The sequence below is a fragment of the Stegostoma tigrinum genome, chromosome 1 (genome assembly GCF_030684315.1).
Source record: "Stegostoma tigrinum isolate sSteTig4 chromosome 1, sSteTig4.hap1, whole genome shotgun sequence".
In the NCBI taxonomy this organism is placed as follows: Eukaryota; Metazoa; Chordata; class Chondrichthyes; order Orectolobiformes; family Stegostomatidae; genus Stegostoma; species Stegostoma tigrinum.
Window position 1 is genome coordinate 163,414,987 of NC_081354.1, and position 16,608 is coordinate 163,431,594.

Genomic DNA, 16,608 nt, shown 5'->3' on the forward strand with positions numbered 1-16,608 from the left:
TCCGGGAGCCCAGGCTGACAGATATAAACAGGAGTGTCAGACAACTTCAGCAGGTCTGGCAGCATCTGTGAAGAGAAATCAGAGTTATGTTTTGGATCTGGTGAACCTTTCTCAGAACTCTGAAGAGGCAGGGTCACCAGACCCGAGATGTTGACACTGATTTCTCTTCACAGATGCTGTCAGACCTGCTGAGTTTTTCCTTCAAACTCTATTTGCGTTTCTGATCCACAGTTCTTCTGGTTTTTGTGTCAGACATCCTGTTCATTCTGAGAGCTGGCTCTGATGAAGTTGGATCAGTGTCAAGTACTATGGATAAGCGAATGAAGAGTAACTTGGCGATAGTACACTGGCCTCTGTGGAGCTAACTCAATGTGTTTTTAAAGTGTAGCTGCTGTTGTAATACAGGAATTGCTGCAGCTAATTTGATTACACTAAACTCTCACAAACAACTATTTCCTACAAGATATTTAATGCTGCCTCAGGCTCATACTTATAGCAGAGATAGAGACTACTTGACTGCAGTATGTTAGGTAGTCCGCTATATACAAATGCATTTCTCCAAACGTTCTCTTCTTCATTAAAAATGTATACTCTAAAATTTGCAGTAACAAATTACTCAATTTATTCAACATAGTGGTCCACGAAAAAAAAATCTTAACAAAACTGTATTCTAATTCTGGTCAGTATTACTTTAGTCAGTGTCTGCACATCTATTGAATACATAAATCTTAAACCGTACACAATTACAATGAAAACCAAAAGAGCTGTGGGTGCTGTAAATCAGAAACAAAAACAAAGTTACTGGAAAAGCTCAGATAATAAAGTGTAGAGCTGGATGAACACAGCAGGCCCAGCAGCATCTCAGGAGCGCAAAAGCTGACGTTTCGGGCCTAGACCCTTCATCAGAGAGGGGGATGGGGTGAGGATTCTGGAATAAATAGGGAGAGAGGGGGAGGCGGACCGAAGATGGAGAGAAAAGAAGATAGGTGGAGAGAGTATAGGTGGGGAGGTAGGGAGGGGATAGGTCAGTCCAGGGAAGACGAACAGGTCAAGGAGGTGGGATGAGGTTAGTCGGTAGATGGGGGTGCGGCTTGAGGTGGGAGGAAGGGATGGGTGAGAGGAAGAACAGGTTAGGGAGGCAGGGACAAGCTGGGCTGGTTTTGGGATGTAGTGGGGGAAGGGAATGAGCTGGGCTGGTTTTGGGATGCAGTGGGGGAAGGGAATGAGCTGGGCTGGTTTTGGGATGCATTGGGGGAAGGGGAGATTTTGAAGCTTGAAAAAGTTCAGCAGGTCTGGCAGCATCTGTGTAGGAAAAAACAAAGTTAACATTTCGGGTCCTTCCTCTGAACTTCCTCTGAAGAAGGGTCACAGGAGCTGAAACGTTAACTCTGTTTTCTCCACCACAATTCCAATGGTACACGAACATATTATAGTTGACTCCATGTGTGGTATCTAGAGAAATATTCTTGCTAATGCATGTAAATAATTAGTGGAAATCTTGTCTCGTTGTTTAACACTTGGTTGGATAATGAGATAACAAGGTGTGGAGCTGGATGAACACAGCATCTTAGCAGCATCTTAGGAGCAGGAAAGCTGATGTTTCGGGCCTAGGCCCCTTCATCAGAGGAAGTCCAGAGGAAGGGCCTGAAATGTTAACTCCAGCATCTGCAGTTCCTATTTTCTCTGGTTGGATAATGAGATTTTTTGCACTCATCTTCAAAAAGATTCTCACTGGCCATCTCATGTGACTCGCCCAACTTTCTCACCAGTGTCAACCTCATACCAGGGCTGTCAAGATTCTACATACAGTCCCAAGTGAAGCTGAACCTGCGTTACATAAAGAGTCTCCATAACGTGCTTGCCTCGATACTCTATACGTTTATTTATAAAATTCAGGCATCTGTAAGCTATTTAAAATATTTTTTCAACCCATTGTCAGTAGCTGATAATACCATCCAAACCTGCAACCCTTTTAGAATTCAGTCCTTTATTTTAAATTCCCTCTCGTTATGCAGTGTGCCTTATTGACTACTGCCCAGTAGCTCTGACCTCCACAATCATGAAGTATTTTGAAAGGCTGGTTACTGCCCACATCAACTCCAGTCTCCCGACCTGCTTCGATCCCCTACAATTTGCTTACTGACATAACAGGTCCACAGAGGATGCCATATCCCTTGCCCTACGCCCATCCTTGGAACATCTGGACAACAAGGACACCTACATCAGACTCTTGGCCATTAACGACAGCTTTGAGTTCAACACCATTATCCCTTCCAGACTGATCTCCAAGCTCCATGACTTTGGTCTCAGCTCTGCCCTCAGCAACTGGATTCTCAGCTTCCTAGCCTATAGGTCGCAACCAGTGAAGATAGACAACTGCACCTTCTCCACGGTAACACTCAACACTGCAACCCCTCAAGTATCTGTTCTCAGCCTCCTACTGTACTCATTGTACACCTGCAATTGTATAGCCAAGTTCTAAATGAACACTGTCCACAAGCTTGCCGACAACACTACTGTGGTAGGACAGATATCAAACAATGATAGAGCATAGAACATAGAACAGTACAGCACAGCACAGGCCCTTCAGTCCACGATGTTGTGCCGAACGTTTACCTTAATCCTAAGGTCTATCTAACCTCCACCCCTACCTTATACTATCATCCATTTGCCTATCTGATAGCCACTTAAATGCCCCTAATGAGGCCGACTCCACTACCCTCTCCAGCAATGCATTTCACGCCCCTGCCACTGAGTAAAGAACCTGCCTCTGACATCTCCCCTGTATCTACCTCCACTCACTTTAAAACTACGGCCCCTTGTAATAGCTACCTCCACCCTAGGAAAATGTCTCTGGCTGTCCACTATCTATACCTCTGATCATTTTGTTCACCTCTATCAAGTCAATGAGTCAGAATACGGAAAGGAGATAGAGGGCCTGGTGACATGGTGCAATGACAGCAGCTTCTGCCTCAATGTCAGCAAAACTAACAAACTGACCATTGACTTCAGAAAGAAAGGAGGAGACCACGCCCTAATTTACATCAAAGGAACTGAGGTTGAAAGGTTAGAGAGTTTCAATTCCTAGCAGTGACAAATAACAACAACCTGTCGTGGACTTCCCATGTGGGTGCAACAGTCAAGAAGGCTCAACAACACTCTTCTTCCTCAGGCAGCTCAGGAAATTGGCCATGTCCAGAACGACCCTCACCAACCTTTATAGGTGCCATCTAGTTCTGGCAGTTTACCAACTTTAAGTGTAGGTAGCTTTGGGAATATCTGCACTTAATCAATTTCTAGATCATTCACTATCTCAACAATGACCCCATCCACTAGCATTTTGGCAGCACCTTCAGCTGCAATTTTAATTCCTTAATATTTATAATGTCAGACCATTCACAAATTTGGTAGGCAACATTCAAGTTCTTGCACTGACAAATGAAGCAACTGCGCGAAGATAAATGAAGGAAAAGCAATAACTCAACCATTCAAAATGAATTGATAGATCATACATAGAACATAGAACATAGAAAAGTACAGCACAGTACAGGCCCTTCGGCCCATGATGTTGTGCCGTGGATTAATCCTAATCCAAAAATAAAATAACCTAACCTACACTCCCCTCAATTCACTGCTGTCCATGTGCATGTCCAGCAGTCGCTTAAATGTCACTAATGACTCTGCTTCCACGTCTACCACTGGCAAAGTATTCCATGCGCTCACAACTCTCTGGGTGAAGAACCTCCCTCTGACGTCTCCTCTATACCTTCCTCCTAACACCTTAAAACTATGACCCCTCGTGGCAGTCAATCCTGCCCTGGGGAAAAGTGCCTGTCTATCGACTCTATCCATGCCTCTCATTACCTTGTACACCTCGATCAGGTCACCTCTCTTCCTCCTTCTCTCCAGTGAGAAAAGTCTGAGCTCAGTCAACCTCTCCTCGTAAGACAAGACCTCCAATCCAGCAGCATCCTGGTAAACCTCCTTTACACCCTCTCCAAAGCCTCCACATCTTTTCTCTAATAAGAACTGGACACAATATTCCAAGTGTGGTCTCACCAGGGTTTTGTAGAGCTGCAGCAAAACCTCATGGCTCTTAAACTCGATTCCCCTGTTAATGAAAGCCAAAACACCATATGCTTTCTTAACAACCTTATCCACCTGGGTGGCAACTTTGAGGGAGCTATGCACTTGAACACCAAGATCCCACTGTTCCTCCACACTGCCAAGAATCCTACCTTTAATCTTATATTCAGCATTTAAGTTCAACCTTCCAAAATGCATCACTTCGCATTTATCCAGGTTGAACTCCATCTGCCATTTCTCAGCCCAGCTCTGCATACTGTCAATGTCTCACTGAAGCCTGCAATAGCCCTCGATACTATCAACGGCACCTCCAACCTTTGTGTCATCAGCAAACATACTAACCCACCCCTCAACCTCCTCACCAAAGTCATTTATAAAAGCTACAAAGAGCAGAGGCCCAAGAACAGAGCCCTGCAGGACACCGCTCAGCACTGACCTCCAGGCAGAATACTTACCATCTACAACCACTCTCTGCGTCCTGTCAGCCAACCGATTCTGAATCCAGACACCCAAATCACCCTGTATCCCATATCTCCTGACTTTATGAATGAGCCTGCCGTGGGGAACCTTATCAAATGCCTTGCTGAAGTCCATGTACACCACATCCACTGCTCGACCCTCGTCAACCTGTCTCGTGACCTCCATGTTTAATGACATGTTTAGAGTCTTTTAAAGACATGTTTAAGTCTTTTAATGGCATTATAACACAAAGAGGGTGAATGTTTTGTTAAATACATAATTGTCACTGTCTTTCCCAGAAATGGGACCCTGAAGGTTGAATAATGCTTCCTGATAATTCTCTGGAGAGAACAGAAATCAGCCTAGCGAAGGTGCCATTGTTCAAATCTCTCTGAAATTTGTTAGGAAGGAGCAGCATCATGGTTCAATGGTTAGCACTGCTGCCTCACAGTGCCAGGGAGCTGGGTTTGATCCCAGGCTCAGGCAACCGGCTGTGTGGAGTTTGCATGTTCTTCTCATGTCTATGTGGGGTTCCTCCGGGTGCTCTGGTTTCCTCCCACAGTCCAAAGATGTGCAAGCTGGGTGGATTAGCCATGGGAAATGCAGGAACAAGGAAGAAGGGGTGGGTTTTGGTGGGATGTTCTTTGGAGGGTCAGTGTGGACTGGATGGGTCAAATGGCTTCCTTCCACACTATAGGAATTCTATAATTCTAAGCGCCTATCAGGAGTTCTAACGGGTATCCAGAAATTATTTTCCCTTTGTTTCACACTTCAGTTTACCCAAAACTTCAATTTTTGTCTCTACTAACACACCGGGGGGGATTTCAAGTAGCATCATGTCACACAACTAGCATTGCCAGTCAGCTGTCCTGCTGTAGAAATCAAAGCCAGGTTTTCAATGCAATTGTCAGCTGAACAGCAATATCACTTTTAGACCAAGGTGGCAGGTAGGTTTAATGACATTTGCTGTTACTTTTCTAAGTACCTGTCATAGATGAAATCAGCATTATTTTTGGAGTGATGAAAGGAAAATGAACAAAATGATTTTTGGGTGGAAACAAGATGTAGTTTTCCAATGAACAGTGTTGATGTAAATTATTCCAGATGTAGATTCACAGACCCTCTTCTTAAAAGCAGAACAGATGTTTGTATGGCTCTCTTGTCCCACTAACACCAGCCTCTTTGTTAAGCCCTTGACTGAACTCCTTATACCAAAGAAATGATTGGACTCTTTTCTTAAAGGTGCTAAGCTGAGGGGCTTCCTTTTGTTCAAAGGGCCCAAATTTGCATTTGTAGCCCTATGGGATAGATTTTAAGTACAGCCTATTGAATGCTAGGAAAACGAATAACAAAAAAATGCAAAAACTAAAAGAACTGTGTATGCTGTAAAGCAGGAACAAAAACAAAGTTGCTGGAAAAGATCAGAGATAATGGGAACTGCAGATGCTGGAGAATCCAAGGTAACAAAGTGTGGAGCTGGATGAACACACCAGGCCAAGCAGCATCTCAGGAGGCTTGAAACGTCAGCTTTTGTGCTCCTGAGATGCTGCTTGGCCTGCTTTGCTTGAAAAGATCAGCAGGTCTGGCAGCATCTATGAAGGAGAAAACAGAGCTAACGTTTTGGGTCCAGTGATCCATCCTCAAAAAATATGTAGGATAATAAAATGTGAGGCTGGAGGAACACAGCAGGCCCAGCAGCATCTCAGGAGCACAAAAGCTGACGTTTCGGGCCTAGACCCTTCATCAGAGAGCTCTCTGATGAAGGGTCTAGGCCCGAAACGTCAGCTTTTGTGCTCCTGAGATGCTGCTGGGCCTGCTGTGTTCCTCCAGCCTCACATTTTATTATCTTGGATTCTCCAGCATCTGCAGTTCCCATGATCTCTCACTCAAAAAATATGTGTTTGGTTAGACATTTGGTTGGGAAATCAAAATAAATGTCCCGGGTATTTAAAAAAGAATTGATGCTGAGGCTTTTTCTTCGAAAACGTGATTTCTGACCAGTGCGTGCACTTTTAAATGTTACCCGCACTTGTTTTATTCTTGAGGTGAACTGGGCATTTTGGGAGAGCAGGCTAATGTTCTGTGTACATGGGTTCAAATATCACCACTGTAGCTGGAGCAGTATCAGTTCAAATCATCAATCTGGGGGATAAAAGCCAGCCTCAGGACCTGTGACCATGGTAATTATTACTGAGTGTGACGAATATCAAGCTGATTCAATAAATGCCTTTAGGGGAGGAAAACCTCCCTCCTTGCCTGGTATTCAATGGTGGTCTCCCTGCTTTTGGCAAAATGTTGTGACACTCGAAAGGGTTCAGAAAAGATTTACAAGGGTGTTGCTGGGATTGGAGGGTTTGAGCTGTAGGGAGATGCTGAATAGGTTGGGGCTATTTTCCCTGGAGCGTCTGAGGCTGAGGGGTGGCCTTACAGAGATTTATAAAATCATGAGGGGCATGGATAGGGTGAATAGCCAAAGTCTTTACCTAATAGCAGGGGAGTCCAAAAGGGGAGGGCATAGGTTTAAGGTGAGAGAGGAAGGATATAAAAGGGACCTTAGGGGCAACTTTTTCACACAGAGGGTGGTACGTGTTTGGAATGAGCTGCTGGAGGAAGTGGTTGAGGCTGGATTTAAACATTTAAAAGACATCTGGATGGAAATATGAATAGGGAGGGTTTAGAAGGATATGGGCCAAATGCTGGCAAATGGGACTGCATTAATTTCAGATATTTGCTTGGCAAGGAAATGCTTGGCATTGAGTTGGACTGATGGCACTGTTTCCCTGCTGTACAACTCTATGACTCCAGACCCACTTGACTCATAACTGCTGTCTGAAATGACTGAACAAATCACTCAGTTCAGGGCGAATAGGGATGGGAACGTGTGGCCCATGCCAGCAATGCCACCATCTCCTGACAGAAAATAAACCCTTGCGCTCCTTCCCAGGATCACAGGATAGTTCAAACGTGCCCCCCAGGGTGGGGGAGAAATCCTCTAAAGGCAAGAAACGAGCCCTGTGCTGGACATTTTTCCTTCCATCTCATTTCTAGTATTATTATTGTAGGCCTTTGTCTTGATGGAGGCTCATATGAGATTTTCAATGCAGTTCTGAAATATCAGTGTGTATACAGCCTGCTCTGTGACCACACACCCCATGTGTTATTGGCATCATTCAACTCAAGGCTACTTGTGAGCTTCCCACCAAGAACCAGCAATGAATGTCTAATTAGTTGAGCTAATGGATGCATGGATGTGGTTCCTTAGGTCTTGGAAAGTCTTCACAGCTGAGGCTTTAATGTAACATGACCAACCAATTGGGACAGTTTTTTTTCATTCATTCATAGACTTATAGAGTCATAGAGTAACACAGCATAGAAACAGGCCCTTCGGCCCAAACTGGTCCATGCTGACCATGGTGCCCACTCAGCCAGTTCCAATTGCCCACATTTGGTCCATATCACTCTAAACCATTTCCATTCATGTACCTGTCCAAATGTCTTTTAAATATTGATATTGTACCTGCCTCAACCACTTTCTCTGGCAGCCCATTCCATATATGCACCGCTCTCTGCGTGAAGAAGTTGCCGCTCATGTGATGTGGTCTTCACTGTCTAGGCCAGCATTTGTTTCCCATTCCCATTTACCCTTGAGGAGGTGGAGCTCTGCTGCCTTTTTGAACCACTGCAGTCCTCACGTTGTAGGTAGATCCACAATGCCAAACTGGAGGGAGCTCCAGGGTTTTGACCCAGTGACATGAAGGAATGATGATATATTTCCAATTCAGGGTGGTGAGTGGCTTGGAGGGAAACTTGCAGCTGATGGGTTTGTCCTTCTAGATGGTGGTGCTCGTGGGTTCGGAAGTTGTTGTCTCGGGGCTTTGGTGAATTTCTGTAGTGCCCCTTGTAGATAGTGCACACTGCTGCTACTGATAGATGTAAGTGGAGGGAAAATTTATGGATGTGATGCCAATCGAGTGGGCTGTTTTGTCCTGGATGGACCTGAACACCTGAAGAATGAGCAAGGCTCCAAATGCTTACATTTTCAAATAAATTGTTGGACTGTAACCTGGTGTTGTGTGATTTCTGACCTTATCCACCTCAGTCCAGCACCGGCACCTCCACATGCTGGAAAGTGGCAAGCTTTTTAATCATAGATAACAAAGTGTGAAGCTGGATGAACACAGCAGGCCAAGCAACATCTTAGGAGCACAAAAGCTGACGTTTCGGGCCTAGACCCTTCATCAGAAAAGTGGGATGGAGAGAAGATTCTGAAATAAATAGGGAGAGAGGGGGAGGCCGACCAAAGATGGATAGAGGAGAAGATAGGTGGAGAGGAGACTATGGGGGCGGGAGGGGGTGTAGGTGGGGAGGGGATAGGTCAGTCCGGGGAGGACGGACAGGTCAAGGGGATGGGATGAAGTTAGTAGGTAGGAAATGGAGGTGGGGGCAGCTGTGATCCAGGCAAGTGGGGAGTATTCTATCACACTCCTAACTTGTGCCTTTTTGATAGTGGATAGTAGAAGTCAGAAGTTGAGTTAATCATTGTAAGATTCTGAGCTGAGATGAGGAGAAATTTCTTCGGAGATAGCAAGAACTGCAGATGCTGGAGTCAGTATACACAGTGTGGAGCTGGAAGAACACACCTGGCCAGGCAGCATCAGAGGAGCAGGAGAGTTGATGTTTTGGGCCTAGACCTAATGAAGAGAAATTTCTTTACCCAGAGTGTGGTGAACCTGTGGAATTCTTTGCCATGGAAAGCGCTTGAAGCCAAAACATTGAATGTGCGCAAGAAGGAGTTAGATAGTGTTCTTAGAGCTACAAGGATCAAAGGGTATGGAGTGAAAACTGGAACAGAATGCTAAATTGGATGATCGATCATGGGATCATATTGAATGGTAGAATGGGCTTGAAGGGCCAAATGGCCAACTCCTGCTCCACTTTTCAATATTTCTGTGATTAGCCTCTGACCTGCTCTTGTAGCCACTGTATTATATGACTTGCCCTTTCACTTTCTGTCAGTAATAACCTACAGGACGTTGATATTGGGGGAATTAAGTGATAGCAATGCCACTGAATGTCAAGGTGTGATAATTAAACTCTCTCTTGTTGGAGATGGCCGTTGCTTGACAGGAAAGCTACTTGCCACTTGTCAGCCCAAATCTGGATATTGCCCAGGTCTTGCTCAATTGAACATGGGCAGTTTTTGCACCTGAAGAGTTGTGAAAGGTTTTGAATCCGCTTCCTACCTTAGGATGGTCATTGATGAATGAACTGAAGATGACTGGGCCAAAGACACATTATTTCAACATTCTTGAGCAAAGAGGTGAGGATGCATGTTGTGATGATTCCTCATAACACATAATTTGGTCTTGTTTTCATTAATCATTAAGGGCATAAGTGAATGGATGTTTTTGTTTAATACATGCATGTGTCCATATTCCTGTATGTGTATCAATTCATGTACGTATGCATCTGGACAACTATGCTGTTATGCTACAACATAAACTGATTTTGTATTCATGATGAATGAATATTAATTCTCTCACCTGGAACATTCAAGAACTCTGGTTATTTTTTGTGTAACAAGTTACGTTACTGTTTAGTACTGTGATACTACGTCTTACTCTAATACTATACATTGCACAATGTAATGCTGGACAGTGTTAGAAAGCTGGCTGCGCTAATGTCCTTATCTGTCTATTGTTGTTGTAAAAGGAATAGGAAAAACACTAAAATTTACAACCAAAATACTCATGCGAGTCTCTGCAGCACAGTCCAGCTCATTCAGGATCCTGTGTGTGGTTTTGATTAGTATCTACGATAATGCCTTCACTTAATTTTTTTGCCACATAAATGGACTGAGCACAGGGAAGCACTGTGCAAGTGCTTGATTTTCATTTCAACAAAGCACTGAGTAAGTGGCTGCTATGAGAAGAAATCTAATAATGCTTAACTCAAGTATATGGAATATAAAAATGCTGTCAGGTTCAACACAGACCAAGCATAATCTACCCTATCATGGACTGTTATACCCCTGATAGCCAGTTAGCAAAGGGAGAAAACAGTCATTCTTTATTTGGCATAGATTTATTCAGAGAGTGGAATATTACAAATATATATCTCCAGTCACCACCTTACTCCTAAATCAGTAAATACCTCTTTATGTGTACTGCAGTAATCATTCAGCTAATGTCCCCCCTTCTTATGGACTTAGCTTCAGTTGATATAATTGATGCAACACCCATTTAGCTTCTCAATGGAAAACTCGAGACACAACTACCTGATTTTCAAAAATTTATAATATCCATCTTTACTCCTGCCTCCATGATTCAATTGCAGTTTGAGGCCAACCTACAATGTTCCCCAAGCTGTGTGCATATTACTTCTAACTTTGTTGAACGTTGATGAACAAGGAAAATGATAAATCTAAGATCCATCTCCCAAAGAATATTTGTGTGTACATGAGAATCTCCTCCTTAACAACTGAGACAAATAGTTCCTGTCCTGCCCTGAACATGAAAATATCTCCTGCCTGTTATAGATTTGGGTGAGTCAAGGGAAAGTTTCACAGAAATTTATAAATTTGGAAAATTTACTTTAAATAAATATTGTGTTGCCAATGTAGAAATAAGGAATGCACTATCGGCAGAAAGGGTCAAGTGAGCTTTTTCAATCTGTGTTTTCCTTTGTTAGTTTGTATAAGAAGAAAATGATTATGATTCAGGGATTGGACCAGGAATAAAACTAAACAGGAATTTGACAGATTGGTGTTAGGAGACAGCATGAAGGAGGAAGATCAGAGAGGAATTACTCTGCAGAGATTTGAGACTTTATTTGGAGAATAGGCTTAAGTGAATTACGCACAAAATCCAGAATTTAGTTGAAAATGCTGGCCAATAATTGCTAATGCAGCTATCATCATTAGTGGGAGGTCTTTCACATTTATATCTCACCTTTTACTGATAGGAGTTCCACTGAACTCTGTAATCTTTGCATTTCCATCGCAGTTTATTATATCTGTCAGAAACGTTTCATTGCTTCATAATGAATTATGTTTGAGATTCAGTGATCATTGTTAAGTAGGTGAACATGGCAGCCCGTTTTGAAACAGCTCAATCCCACAAGCTACAATGTGTCTTCAGTGATGCTGGTTGAAAAGGTATGTTTTACACAGGTTACAAAGGATGCAAGGCTCAGAAATAGGCCATTTGGCCCAACCAGTCCATGTTGGATTTTATGCTCTATTCAAGCCTCCTCAAATGTTTATTTATCTAAACTGAGCAAGGTAACTCCCTGTTCCATTCTCAATCATAGCTTGTCTATCTTTCATGTACACAGATCTACACTATTCATTTCAGCCACTCTCTGCAGGACGGAGTTCACCCTTACAACTCCTTGGGTAAAGAAATTTCCTGTCAATTACCTGTTGAATATTTTGCTGACTACCTTATATTAGGTCTGATAGTCCACTTCCTTAGCAATGGAAACACCGTCTCAATACCTTCCAGACTTTTTTTTTCCCAAGAGAGTACTTTGATTAAGTGAACTCCTTGCGTTGCTTCAAATAGCTTCATTGGGATTTTTAATGCTCCTCTGAGCCGTAAGAAAAGCCAGCTGCTTCTGAAGGACAGAACCTCTGACAATGGACCAATTCTCCAGAATGTATTGGATTGTGGAACTTCTGACCCAGAGCCTCCCGACTCAGAGCTAAGATTTTGCGTACGTCAAAAGACCCGCACTTCTCTACTATTTTTCATAACTGCAGAACATTTCAAAACATTTCACTGCTGGACAATTACTTTTCTAGTGAAATCATGTTTGTAATGTAAAAAACATGGTAACCAATTTGCATGCATGATCTCACAAGTTGAAAGGAGACAGTGACCCAAGTTGTCTATTTTTTGTGATGATGATTGGCACTATTACGAGGGGGCATAGTTTTAAAATAAGTGGAGGTAGATATAGGGGAGATGTCAGAGGCAGGTTCTTTATCCAGAGAGTGGTAGGGGCATGGAATGCATTGCCGGAGAGGGTAGTGGAGTTGACCTCATTAGGGGCATTTAAGTGGCTATCAGATAGGCATATAGTTGATAGTATAAGGTAGGGGTGGAGGTGGGATAGGCCCAAGGATTAGGGCAAAAGTTCGGCACAACATTGTGGGCCAAAGGGCCTGTGCTGTACTGTTCTATGTTCTACATTCTATACTGTTCAGGAAATTGGGATAACTTGCCTGTTCTTTCTTAAAGTAGCACCGTAAGATCTTCGCCTGAGAAGACAGACCAGGCCTTGATTTAATGTTTCCTTAGAATCTTAGAATTAGAATCAGCCTCATAATCACATGTACACTGAGATTCTTAAGGATAAACACTAAGGGCAAAAAAAATCAGAAAAATAAAGAAATAAAAAGTTTTGTCTGACAGACAGTAACTCTGATCAGTGTTCCCTAAGTGTCATCATAGAGTATCAGCTTAGAATTTTGCGTTCAAGTTCTAGAGTGAGACTTAAAAACCCAGAGCCTTCTGAGCAAGAGGAGAGAGCATTACCAACTGAGCCTTGGCAGAGACAGAAATCAGAGTTGATCTGGAAGGTCTGCAGTTTGAAGAATGCTTGTGATGGCAATTCTTGGAGTCGATTTTACTTTGCTGAGGCTGTGGCATAGAAACAAAACTGGATTTCAGGACAGGGCTTGCAAGGGAAACTTTACATGATGGAGAGTAGGCATGAGGTAGGAGTGCTTGTGTAAACTGCTTGTCAGGCCTATTCTTCTTTGAGCTTTCTTCTATGCTTCACTGATTTGAAAAATGATTTGACAGAATATAATGCAAACTCACCATTAAGTATGGCAGCCAGCCATAATAGTCACATATAATTTAATGATAATGTTTTCTCTTTAAATTTAATGAATAAAAAAAGGTTACACAAGCAGGGAGAAAGGTGCAGCTTATAAAAACAGGCAGTGTGCCAGAGGCAGTTAGAATGACTTCCACGTCCAGTTCTTCCTGGCAGCCAAATAAGGAAAGTTGCCCCCTATTAAGTAGAATATTTCAAATAAATGTGAAGCCTGAACTGTGTAAAAACCAAAACCAAATGCAGGGAAAGTGTGTGTGTCATGTAGAGTTAACACTTCATTTATGTTAACACTGAATTCGCCTGCCTTCTAACTACAAGAATTGCAAAAACATACCGACTCTATTATATGGGATAGGTGAATGAAGACAACGTAGGATTGAACCATACTCACTTGTAACATTACAAATTGTCCTGTTACTGAACGAAATCAGGGCCTCTCAGAAACAACTTTAATAGATTAATATTAGCAGGATTGCTCTTATCACGTATCCAAGCTGGATCCAAAGTGCTTTGATCTGCTAATGTATCATTTTTTTCATGTCATGCTAAGTAATTTTGGGTATCTATTCTTCAGCAAGAACAAGGTTCTTATATAATGCAACATTTATTTTTCACAGAGTGCCTTTAAACACAAATATTTTCATAAGTAATTCTTTATACTGCTGGCGTGCATCCAGTCTAATTTCAAATCCATCTTAACATGTTGGATTGAACTTTCCTGCCTATGCAGGCTCTCTATCAATCAGTTTTATTGATGAAAAAGAACTTGTCTTCCCACCCAAATGATAATAAATAGTGAGGAATCTTTTCTGGGCTTCCCACAGAGTATACTGAGCACACAGACTCTGCCTTTGCTAATACATTAGCAGGAGCTTCACAGGAGCATCCAGGGTTTACTTCTCTTTCTGTCTCCTCCATAGGGACCTCCTGCCCTCTAATTCCCACTTCCCCCAAAAGCCTTGGTCAAGATCAGGAGCTAGCTGTACCACAAATCCACTCCAGAAACTGAAAGACAACTGTTCAATGTTTTATAGTTCTCAAAGTACAAAGAGGGGGTGATAATGTCAATATGAGTTGCCTGCAATAATCACTAGTGCCTTGTGTTTGATACCAGGCCCTAAGTCAATGAAACAAAAAAATGTTAATGCATTGTCATTCATCCCCATGCATTCTTTGATATGGTGATAGGGTGAGATGAAGTAGGACATAATGAGGTTTGTGTGGTGCGTAAACAGCAATATTTAGACCAATTGGCTTATTTCGGTGGAAATTTGTGAAATTCTATTCCATTATGGCCAGATGAAGTATCTCAAGCCGTGATTAAATGAACGGCAGGAAAAGGCCAAAGAGCTGAACAGCCCTTCAACTTATGGTGTATTAAACTTTTCCTGCCCGTGGAGAACAGTCCCAAGTTTGCTGAACTACCTACATAACTAAAGCTCCCATTTCCTGGAATCACTCTAGTGAATTTATTTTGTAGTCTCTCTGCTGCTTTCAGATCACACTCTTCCACTTTATCGAATGCCTTTCTGACGTCTGCGTACATCACATCTACAGCATTAATGTCATCAGCCCTTTCTGCTACCTCTTCAAGAAGCTCAAGCTGATTGCCTTTAACAAATTGACGTTGCCTTTTCTTAATTAACCATCATTTCCTCATGATGTTATAAATTATATCCTGAATTCACTTGAAGGATATGAGCATCACTTGCTAGGAAGCATTTATTGTCCTGGAGAAGGTGGTGACGAGCTGCCTTCTTGAATTGCTGTAGCCTATGTGGTGTTAGTTTAATGCTTTTTGTTACTAGTCCGCAATGCATTGAGTTTTTTTTAATAGTACACACTGCTGCTATTGAGCATTGGTGGTGGAGGGAATGAATGCTTGTGGGCTTAGTGCCAGTCAAGTGGGCTGCTTTGTCCTGCATGATATCAAATCTCTTGAGCATTGTTGGGGCTGCACTCATCCAGGCAAGTGGGGAGTATTCCATCACACTTCTGACTTGTGCCTTGTAGATGTTGGACAGGCTTTGAGCAGTCAGGAGGTGAGTTTCTCGCCACAGTATTCCTAGCTTCTGACCTGCTCTTGTAACTACTGTGTTTAAGTAGTGAGCGCAGTTGAGTTTTAAGTCAAAATTAGCCCCCAGGATGTTGCTAGTGGGGGATTCAGTGATGGTAATGCCATTAATTGTCAAGGGATGGTGGTTAGATTATCTCTTATTGGGGATGGTCATAGCCTGCTATTTCTGTGATGTGAATGTTACTTGCCACTTGTCAGCCCAAGCCTGGATATAGTCCACATATTGTTGCATGTGAACATGGACTGCTTCAGCACCTGAGGAATTGTGAATGGTGCTTAACATTGTACAATCATTGGCAAATACCCCCACTTCTGACCTGGTGATGAAGGTACGGTCATTGATGAAGCATCTGAAGATGGTTAGGCCGAGGACAGTACCCTGAGGAACTCCTGTAGAGATGTCTTAGAGCTGAGATGACTGACGTCTAACAACCTTGACCATCTTCCTATGATTCCGGTTTTGCTAGGGCTCCTTGATACTGCACTCAGTTGAATGCAGCCTGGATATCAAGAGCTGTCACTCTTAATTCACTTCTGGAATTTTTCCTTCTGTTCCTACCCGAATTATGTTTCATGTTGATGTATGGTGCCCCAGGTACTAACTGTGGTCAGATATTACACTCACACATCCCAGTGTGAATAGATAGTGCAGGAACATGCAAACAGTGAGGGTGGAGGCTACACAATGAAATGGTTAGTCCAAGCAGTGACAGCAGCAACAGAGTGAAGGAGTGCAAATCTAGGGCTGAACAGCAGGATATATACCTGAGGAACTGGGTCAGTCAGATCAAACGAGGAACTGAATCCAGGGGTGGAGCTCTGAGGGGATATTACGACGCAAAAAGTGACCTAGGCTTGGCTGCTCAGGAACCAGGTTTGTGGACTGACTGAGTAGTGTCTGGAGGCAGATAAAGTGATTTTTTTTGTAGTTTTAGTCAGCTAGGAATAGAGAGCGGGAGATGCCTGAGTGTGGTGGCAAGTGGATAATGTTGTGTTAGCAGTTCCTGGATTATTGTCTGTAGTCAATAAGGCTGATTTTGTAAAGAAGGTTCGCAATGGCAGGACAACTCAGCCCTGTGGAATACTCCTCCTGCAACCAGGGACAGCTCTAGCTTCCATGGTGACCGTGTATGCAGACA